Source organism: Hypanus sabinus, unplaced genomic scaffold (genome assembly GCF_030144855.1).
Source record: "Hypanus sabinus isolate sHypSab1 unplaced genomic scaffold, sHypSab1.hap1 scaffold_460, whole genome shotgun sequence".
Classification (NCBI taxonomy): Eukaryota; Metazoa; Chordata; class Chondrichthyes; order Myliobatiformes; family Dasyatidae; genus Hypanus; species Hypanus sabinus.
Genome location: NW_026781333.1, coordinates 152196 through 162590, shown reverse-complemented (window position 1 = coordinate 162590; position 10395 = coordinate 152196).

Sequence of the window (10395 nt, the reverse complement as noted above, 5' to 3'; positions counted from 1 at the left end):
TGTCAGAACTACTGCCGCAGTTTTCCAGGTGCAAAATTTTGCTTTCAGCTTTTGGCAACAGATGGCGACAAACCGATCAAACGTAAAGGTGACGGTGAACCAGACAGAACAGTCTGTGGCTGCCCTTGCTGGGACAGAGATGGAACTGCATACGGGGGTCATCTCCAGAAAAGAACCGGGGAAGTAATAATAACTGATCCGCCACAATATGACCTGAAAGATAATGGTTAGTAGATCCGCCGTTGCCATGGCCACCAGGTAGCGAGTGGTGCAGGAGGAGAGGCCGCACTTTCCCCGGGACAGGATCACAATCGCCACTAAATTAACTGGGGGAACAGCAGAAAAAATAATGAGTGAATTACTGTCACGCCGCACCACGGTTCTCAGAACAGAGATGTGCAGAAAATTCAGAGCAATCAAAGTTTGCTGGCAATGCATTTCCGGAGTTCAAAAACTGTAAAGCGGGAATCGCAGATTCCTCTTACAACTGCATGCCTGCCGGCTGAATGGTAACAGTACTCGGTCCAGGAGAAGGAGCAGGGTTTGGGAAGGATGCATTGTCAACGAATTGGCGTATATGCTTTGGTTTAGAGAAATAATTCCAAACGTCCACGATCAGGTTTTTGACATATACAAAGCTTGGAAATCTCGGCAATTTCTCGGCGACGATGTTTGGTGCGTTTCTATCAGATACGTCCTGGAATCGCCCCTCAGAGCCGAGCCCCGCTCCCGCCGCTTCTGTCTCCCGTTCGCATGACTTCACCTCAGCTCCTTTATGCCATCCGCGAACAGAGACCTCTCTCAGTTCGCTTCTTTAAAATTCTGCAACTAGCTTGACCGTGGTCGATTGCAATCAGAAAGTTCTCTTTCCCGATTTTAAAGATTTAGCATGTATTTTAAACATTAGTGCTTAAACTATCCAATTTCCAAAAGAAAGCCAATGTATGTGCTTTTTTTTTTCAAAATATTTGCATCATTTAGTGGATGGTCCAAAATTAATGCCGTATTATTCAAAATGCTGCCAAGCTCATTGTTCCAGAGCGGAGTATCACATGTACCTTACCCCGTCCGACCTCCAACAGACACTGCTGGATTGGCTCTGCACTCATTGTTCCAGAGCGGAGTATCACATGTATCTTACCCCGTCCGACCTCCAACCGACACTGCTGGATTGGCTCTGCACTCCCTCTTCACTACACGTATCGCAGGACACGGAAACGAGCCCTGGTGTACTGAACCTCTAACAGACCCTCACTTGAATTTTGGAATCTCACGATGGTTCGGTGACTTACTCACAAGTGATGTCTAGCGTTCTCCCCTGAATATCAGCGGCGATCCGCTCCCCACCTTCCCTTCAGACTTGAAGCGATTTCTTCAAACGCAGCGCAGTATGATAAATCTGAATGTAAACATCTTACGCTATTGACACGGAATAATACCAACCAGCCCGTAAAGGTGCCGAGCGCGCTGGATTATCGGAGTTTACTTTGACAGCGGCTTTGCGTTGATAAATCAGAACTGCCTGCTCTGAATCCACACAATGAATCTAACTGTTCGATCTTCCCCTCTACATCTGTTTCAACTGCCGCTTTACATTCCGTCGAGCCCACGGGTTAAACTGCGAGGGAGTCTCTGAACGGACACAGGGATTTGTCGCAATGTCTGCACCGCACTCGCCGTCATCACAACGCTGTCGGTAAGCGAACGCGTCCAAAGACCGCGGACACTAAACTGTAAACTTCGCTCCGCCTCTGTTCTTACCAGGAACACCAATAACGGCCATGATCAAGAAGTATATTTTTCTCACACGGTAAAATGTTTCAAGCATGCTGTTTGATATCCAGCCTGTCTTCCAGCTGCTCGCGATCTCGCTGAATAAACTCTGAGCTGATAAATTTCCACGGTCATTCATTTATACTCGCGCCAGCACACTGAATATTACTACACAAGGCTGACGTGATTTCCAAAAGCTGAGGTAGAAATAAACATGATGTCATTCAATTAAAATCCCAATTCCGATGAGATATGGATTTATGGATTGCATAACACGAAATTGCAAAATCTCAGACAAAGAAATGACGATTGGAGAAGTCAGTGAACGTTGTGAAACACTCCCAGGCTCGCCTCTCGGTTTAGTTATCGTAGATCCTGTCCATTCCTTGGCCCCATGGGCGTGGACATCATAGACCAATGCTGTATTGTCATCGGCTGCTGTGTTTCACTCTGAGAATTGTTCCGGTGACAGATCTTTCAATAGAATTATGTAAAACAGAATAAGTTTGTGTTTGTATGTCGCTCTGTAACATTGTGAAGGGGCCTTAAACTAATGTCGCTTCCAAGCTTACGAAGACAGCCAACGTACCAAACCGTTCATCCAATGAATAGCAACACACACAAGATGCAGGAGGAATTCAACAGGTCAGGCGGCATCTCTGGAAATATGTCGACGCTCTGACCGGGACCCTTTTCCTGATTCATGAACGCATCGTCGAACTCCTCAGCTGCATCGACAAAGTTTTCCAGCGGCCAGCCGTTTCCGTTTCTATCCCCATTCCCGGTGCGACATACACATGGCCTCTTCTTCTGCCCCGATTGGCCACTGTCAGATTGGAGGGGTAACTCCTTTTATTCAGTCAAAGTAACCTCCATCTTATGGCATGGACATGGGTATCCCCATCTTCCGGTATTTCCGTCTCCCCCTTCCCTCTTCTTTACTTCTCCACTCTGGACTCTTAATCTTCTCCTCGTCTGTCTTTCCCCTCCCCCGGCGCCGCCCCTCCTTCCCTTTCTCCCACGGTCCACTCTCCTCTCCTATTATATTCCTTCTTCTCAAGCACTGTGTCTATTCCGCTAATTCCCTCCCAGCCTCTTACTTGGTCACCCTACTCCAATCACGTGACTTCACCTAGCAGCTTCCGGCTTGCCCTCCTCCCGTTACCCAAACATTCTTATTCAGCCATCTTCTTCCATTTGTTCTCCAGCTCTTTCCTGGGTTCGCGCCCGCAACGTCAACCGCTTTTTCATTTCCATAGATGCTGCCTGACCGGCTGTGTCCCTCCAGCTCTGGTGCAGCCCGTCACATGTTCGCAGCGGTCTGAAGCAGAGTAATTCAATCCCCGTACACACGACCACCGAACTGGTGAAAATGCTTAAACCGACAGAGAGTCTGCATTCATTGCATTAGTACCAACAATGACAGCTAATTGGTAGCGTTGTTGATAGTGAGGTAGGTGGTCGGATTTACATATTTGACGAACTGACCAACATTTCCATTGGGAATACAGCACAGTATTCCATATTCTGTAATTTGCTCGTGACGAAGTGCTTATGTGTTGAGTGATCTGAACTGAGTGGCACACAAGGAAAGACTTCCACTGTGACTACATACTGGTTGCAGTAATATATCAATGGGTCGTGGGTTACGGGATTAATTTCACTAGATGGGTACTGAACGGCAGGTCGGGATCAATATTGAGGTACGTGGTGATGATCGTCCATGGGTGAAAAGTGCTGGGATATTCACAGAGACTGACGGGGTTCTCGTGAGTGCCGATCAGAATCAGAATCAGGGTTATTATCAGCGGCAGGGGACGTGAAATTTGTTAACTTAGCAGCAGCAGTTCAATGCAATACATAATATAGCAGAGAATATAATAATAATAATAATAATAATAATAATAATAATAATAATAATAATAATAATAATAATAATAATAATAATAATAATAATAATAATAATAATAATAATAATAATAATAATAATAATAATAATAATAATAACAAATAAAACAATAATAGTAAATAAACAAGTAAAACAGTTACGTTTATGGAATAGGTTTTGAAAAACGTGCAAAATCAGAAATACTGTATACTAAAAAATACTGAGGTATTGTCCAAAGATTGGTCATTTAGGAATCGGATGGCAGAGGGAAAGAAACTGTTCCTGAATCACTGAGTGTGTTCCTTCAGGCTTCTGTACCTCCTCCCTGATGGTAACAATGAGAAAAGGGTATGCTCTGGGTGCTGGAGGCCCTGAATAATGGACGCTGCCATGCTGAGAAGGACATGGTAAGGGAATTCCAATATCTGTGACGGTAGTGATGCGGATTGATAATGTGGTGTTTAATACCTGACTTCACTGACGGGAAATGTCATAGTACAGAAATAGGTAATATTGGCCCGATTAGCATCAGGCAATTTTCTGCCCCCTATCGGTCAAGGATGTGATTGCAGTGGAGCTGATGCAGACGTGTGTCATCAGGAGAATGGAACAGTTCAGATATCAGTGTCCGTTTGACCCCAATTCTCGTCCACAGCCCCTGTTCACTCATCGAACCAGTTGCTCCGAGCTCCCCCCCCCCACCTGAAGACGACACTGATGCACGATGTACTTAGCTTCTGATCTCTCTCGTTTTGTGGCCCTTCGTGGCTCGTTATGTTGCGGTTTCTGATTAATCTTATCGATCACCGCTAAATCTTCTCCGCTGTTCTCCTTTTAGATCAAACTCCTCAATCTTTCCAGAATCGATGACTGAAACGTCGATTGACGTCAGAGTATGTTTGAAGAAAGGAGATCGTCAGCCGGCATGAACACACGATCCAGAAGCAGCAGAAAGTCAATAACTGCGGTCCGCCACTCTCATGGGAAGCGTTGTCTGAGCAGTCGGTGCTGGAGTCTGCAGATACTGGAGGCGTTGTCTGAGCAGTCGGTGCTGGAGTCTGCAGATACTGGAGGCGTTGGTTGAGCTGTCGGTGCTGGAGTCTGCAGATACTGGAGGCGTTGTCTGAACAGTCGGTGCTGGAGTCTGCAGATACTGGAGGCGTTGTCTGAGCAGTCGGTGCTGGAGTCTGCAGATACTGGAGGCGTTGTCTGAGCAGTCGGTGCTGGAGTCTGCAGATACTGGAGGCGTTGTCTGAGCAGTCGGTGCTGGAATCTGCAGATACTGGAGGCGTTGGTTGAGCTGTGGGAGCCTCGAGCGGGAAGCTGCCGATATGGGAGGCGTTGTCTGAGCAGTCGGTGCTGGAGTCTGCAGATACTGGAGGCGTTGTCTGAGCAGTCGGTGCTGGAATCTGCAGATACTGGAGGCGTTGGTTGAGCTGTGGGAGCCTCGAGCGGGAAGCTGCCGATATGGGAGGCGTTGTCTGAGCAGTCGGTGCTGGAGTCTGCAGATACTGCCGGCGTTGGTTGAGCTGTGGGAGCCTCGAGCGGGAAGCTGACGATATGGGAGGCGCCTGATCAGTCGGGCGCCGTTTCACCGAATCAATGGGACGGAAATCAGAAAAAAGCGAAGTAGAAAATAGACGGAAACCTGAGGCCGGTGGCGCACGCGACGGGCGGACATGAGACACAGCGGCCGGAAAACGCAGGTGAGGCGAGCAGCAAAGTACGTGGCGCTTCGATGCGACTGACTCCAATGATGCGATCCGAAGGAAGTCAACAGTTTGAAGGTCGAAACAAATGGTTGGGAAGCAAATTTAGCAATCCAGCGGACGGCCGAGTGGGGTTAATAATAATTTTTGTGTATTTAAGAATTTATTCTAAGGCTGTAAGCTACTCTTTCGACCAAAGTAACAGAGAGTCAGACGGCAGGAAAAGTGATGTATATTGGGCTCAGTGTTAGTGACGGCCGATACTACAGATCGTATCCATGGCGACAGACATTACGAGTTGACATCAGATGAAATGAACAAGGACAAGCCTCTGTCAGGAACAGTATATGAAGCGTCACATCCACAGGGAGGAGTGGATGGAGCGTCACGGCCACCGGGAACAACTGATGAAAGGTCAAATCCTCCAAGAGCAGTGGATGTAGGGACACACAACCGGGAGACAAGGATGGTTAGTAACCACACCGGGATCAATGGATGTAGGGACACACAACCGGGAGACAAGGATGGTTAGTAACCACACCGGGTTCAATGGATGGAGGGGTAAATTCCATCGGCAGCAATAGATGTCCGGTCACCCCACCCCCTCCACACGGATCAATGACATCGGGTCATCCCCACCGGGTACTTCGGATGGACGCTTAACAAATATCCGGCACCGGCGAAAATAATTTCCCAGTCATTCCCCTATGTCCCTATCACGGTGATGTGATAGTAGATAAATTCTGTAGCATTCGTCAGCCACAGGAGGATGAAGCTGCCGGAAAGGGTGAAGAGCAAAACCACAGACCTCTTCCGGCTCTCCATCTCCGGGTCACTGCTGTTTCCCCCCTTGCTCTGACCCCTCAGCCCCCTACGGACCCGACTGGCCACTAAAATGTGCCTGACTGTCAGAGCGTTGAGCAGCAGAATTACACCGAATGGGAGAAATTGAGTCAACACGATGTCACATCAGTCATACGACACCCACGCCGGGTCAGTGATAACAGAACCAATGTACATTGTTAATGACCTCTCTGTAAGTGAAGTCGAGTGGGCCGTTTCTCAGATAGAACAGACCGCTAGATGGCGCTAGAACCACGGCCGCCGTTCTCCCCGTGCAGGACTTTGTTTTCAGTTTCTGACAGCAAATGGCAACAAACCGATCGAAGGTGAAAGTGACGGTGAACCAGACGGAACAGATCACGGCGATGCGGGACAGGACATGGAGAGCAGTGCACACAAAGAGGACGTTCAGGAAGCAAACGGAAAAATAATGATAATTGAGTTGATACAAAACGACCTCAGTGGTAATGACCAATAGATCCGCCGCTGCCATGGACAACAGGTACCGCGTGATGCAGAAGGAGAGGCCGCACTTTCCCCGGGACAGGATGACAATCGCCACTAAATTCACTGGAGAAAGAGAACGGAATGACATTAAAAAATATGATCCGTAATCAGGCACCCCCAACTTAATCGCCCTCTCCTATACATCAAGGCTAAGGTTGAGTTACTGTTAACCTCAGATTCACTGCTATCGGATTCCAATGATTCACGAGCGGTAAAGAATGTCATCTGATATCCGTCGTGAACAGTGTATTCATTCTTCTGAAATTTTGCCTCCTAGGTCTTGACTGCACGGTACAGGATACATATTTCCCTGCACCCAGACCGTCAATCATAAAAATCTACAGCGCATTTCAGGCCCTTCGGCCCACAATATTGCGCCGACCATCTAAACCCAGACAGAGGTTATCTGCAATATTTGCAAATCATTCGTCTTGCTCAGTATGAATGAATGCACAGGTCATTGTTTGAATGAAGCAGCTTCGTGACGGAGCATCCAGTCCACGTGATCCAATCCCCGTCACAGTACAGCCACGTCAGAAGCCAAGATGGTGAACATTCCTCTATTGCGAGTCGGTATTTCTTAAGCAAGGAGCACAAATTGCACGCGATACAAATTTTTTTGCCTCATAACGTCGAGACGATGTCGGAGTAGGGAAACATGACTCTGACAGGGGGATAGAAGTTACTTGCTGAGAATATCAACTGACCATCTCTGAATCTGACTGGTTGCCCTACTTACAAGTGAAGAGTGTTCCAGGTGACCCGAGAATCAGCACACGAAACATTTCCAATATATTATGCAAATTCCTATTTTGGATGCACTTCGCTTTTAATTTTCCTCATACATTACATTTATCCACATTATTTTTTTGTAATTGCCATGGATTTCCGCACACATCGAGGTTCACTAAATGGCAGTAAGTCATCCTGGCATCCTCATAATTCTGCAAATAACCCAATTTCATCTCGCCCGGAACGTCAGGGGAAAAAAACGTTCATGTAATTCTCCACATCGCCCAATTTCACATCGCCGGGAATGTCAGGAGAAAAAATGTATTCTGTCCTCATAATTCCCCACATCGCCTAAGTTCACATCACCGGGAACGCCAGAAAAGAATAACACGCCCGGTCCCGACCTGATCAATATAATCGATACAGTCTATATCATGGCAGACGGGTTTCATTCTGAGCGCACATGTGATTGCCTGCTGACATAAATCAGAATAATTTGTTGCCAGTATCTGTATTTTTCGTCTGACAACGATTGTTCAAACTGGCTCATCACTGTCTTTTCCACGGGGGAATTTATCCGAGATAATACTTATAATTTTCTACTTTATAGGGAATTAGAGAATCGTTCCTGTTATTGCTGATGGACTAGGCAGTTCAGAGAGATGGGGCCGAAAAGGAATAAAAGGGTGGCGAGAGGGGTGGAGAGAGGGTGGAGAGAATGGTGGGGAGAGGAGGATAGGGTGGGCAGAGAGGTGGAGAGAGAGGATAGGGTGGGAAGATGGGTGGGGAGAGGAGGGGAGAGAGGAGGCTAGGGGGGCGAGAGGGGTAAGGAGAGGAGGATAGGGTGGAGAGAGTGGTGGGGAGAGGAGGATAGTGTGGGCAGAGAGGTGGAGATAGTAGGATAGGGTGGGAAGAGGGGTGGAGAGAGGAGAGAGGATAGGGTGGGGAGAGGAGGATAGTGTGGTGAGAGAATGGTGGGGGAAGAGATGGAGAGAGGGGACCGAGGGAGAGAGAGGCTGAGGGAGTGGGTAGTGGGTCTCCTCTCCTCTCCTTACATTCTCTTTCTCCCCTCCCATCCTCAATCTGACCCCTCCCTCTCCCCCACCCCCCTGCAGAAAATGGTGGTGATCCACGCCAACCATCCCGCACCGCCAGACCTCGCCTCCATCTTGTCGGGCAAGCTGCCGCCCACTCCTGCCTCTGACAGGCCCCAGTGATGACACGTCCCCCTACTCCATGGGACAGCCTAAAAGGTTCGGTCCGGACGACCTGAGGCTTGGCCCGAAAGAAAAATCAAGGCGGGATTTTGGAGACGGAAGGGGAAGGAGGTAACGGTGCTAGTCACATTCCTCCCCCAGGGGAACCCCGCAGATTCTGCTCCCTTGTTACTAGCCGCCCTCTCCCACCCTCGGCTCCCGTCACTCCTAAAACACTCCGCTCCCTGTCCCCTCGCTCTCCCCTCTATCACCCCCCATCTTACCCTGGCTGGCGGCCATTTTGTGATGTTTACCATTGACTTCACCTCTCCCAGCATCGTAGAATGGCGCACATCCATTTCCTCACCTTTCACACACTTCCTGTTTATTCAATCTCAATTCCTTATCTCGCCTCCCCCTTTTCTCCCTCCTCACTTTCCCAACTCTCCATTTAACCTTCTGCCGACAGCCATTTTGTGACAGTGTAAGCGCTCCCCTCCCCTTTCTTGCCGTCCGTCTTATTTACGAAGGAAATGTCACCACCAACCCTTCCTCCTCTATTGAGTAAGTCACTCCCCCACACTTCCCATCCTATTCCTCCCCACCCTGTCCCATTATTCTCCCTCCCTCCTTGTCCCATCACTTCCCCTCCTTCCCCGTCACAACACTCCCCCCGCCATCCCCATACCATCGCTTCCGGTCCCTCCTCCTCCCATCACTTCCCCTCCCTGCCCGCTCCATCATTCCCCTTCCTCCCGATCACATCACTCCTGCTCCGTTTCTGTCGTTTCTCTCCTCCTCACCGCGTCTTTATATTTTCCATTTCGTCCACCAGTTTGTGACAGGAACTTCCGCCCCTTTCCTACCCTATTGAGTCAATGACTTCGCCACGCTCACCGTCTCATCAGTCCACTCCTCGTTCCTTCACTCCTCTTCATCCCAAACCCCTCACACCTCCTCCCCAAAACCCACACGTATATGTGTATGTGTGAATATCTGAGATATATACATTAGTTTATTCAATAATTATTGCACTTAAAACATATGTACAATGCACAAGGCGATATAAAACACAAATTAAAATACGGTTATTACAATCAATAACACACTCGATCCCGGGATTGTATCCAGGGGCACCGCATGTTCTTTCGCCATAGATTCTGTGTGTGACAGTGGCCATTGTAAGTCAGTGTCTCACTCCATCCCTGGCGGCCACATTAACCAAGGATTCGCCCATTTTAAATCAGCGCGTCCCTCCCTCTCTTGTGCTCACTTCTGCTAAAGCCGTCACTCTCTCCCCAGCGGCCATTTCAAGTGAAGCGTCGGACATCTCATCTCTCCCGGAAGTTTCGGGAGTCTCCCGCATATTGTTAGCGGCTCCCTGACGCCCGCAATTTATATAAAATATCACGGAAATCGTTTTTTCTTGGGAACGAGAGAGAGAGAGAGAGAGAGCGCCATGGCAGAGTATTGCAAAAACAGAAAATACAAAACGTACTTCACCCCAAACTACACTGAAGTTTACCCCTGCCTAATTAGGGGTCAAAATAATGACAGTGTTGCTCGCTGCACTGTCTGCAACAGTGACTTTTCTATTGCTCCTGCTGGGTTACATCTCTGTTGAGGTGAGTTTAACGTGTGTCATTCGTTCATCAGCATAGCTAACGCTATTTAAACTAGCTGACTTGCCGCTAAGGAGCTACTCTATTGCAGACATCCCACCTCTCCCGGGAGTTCCGGGAGTCTC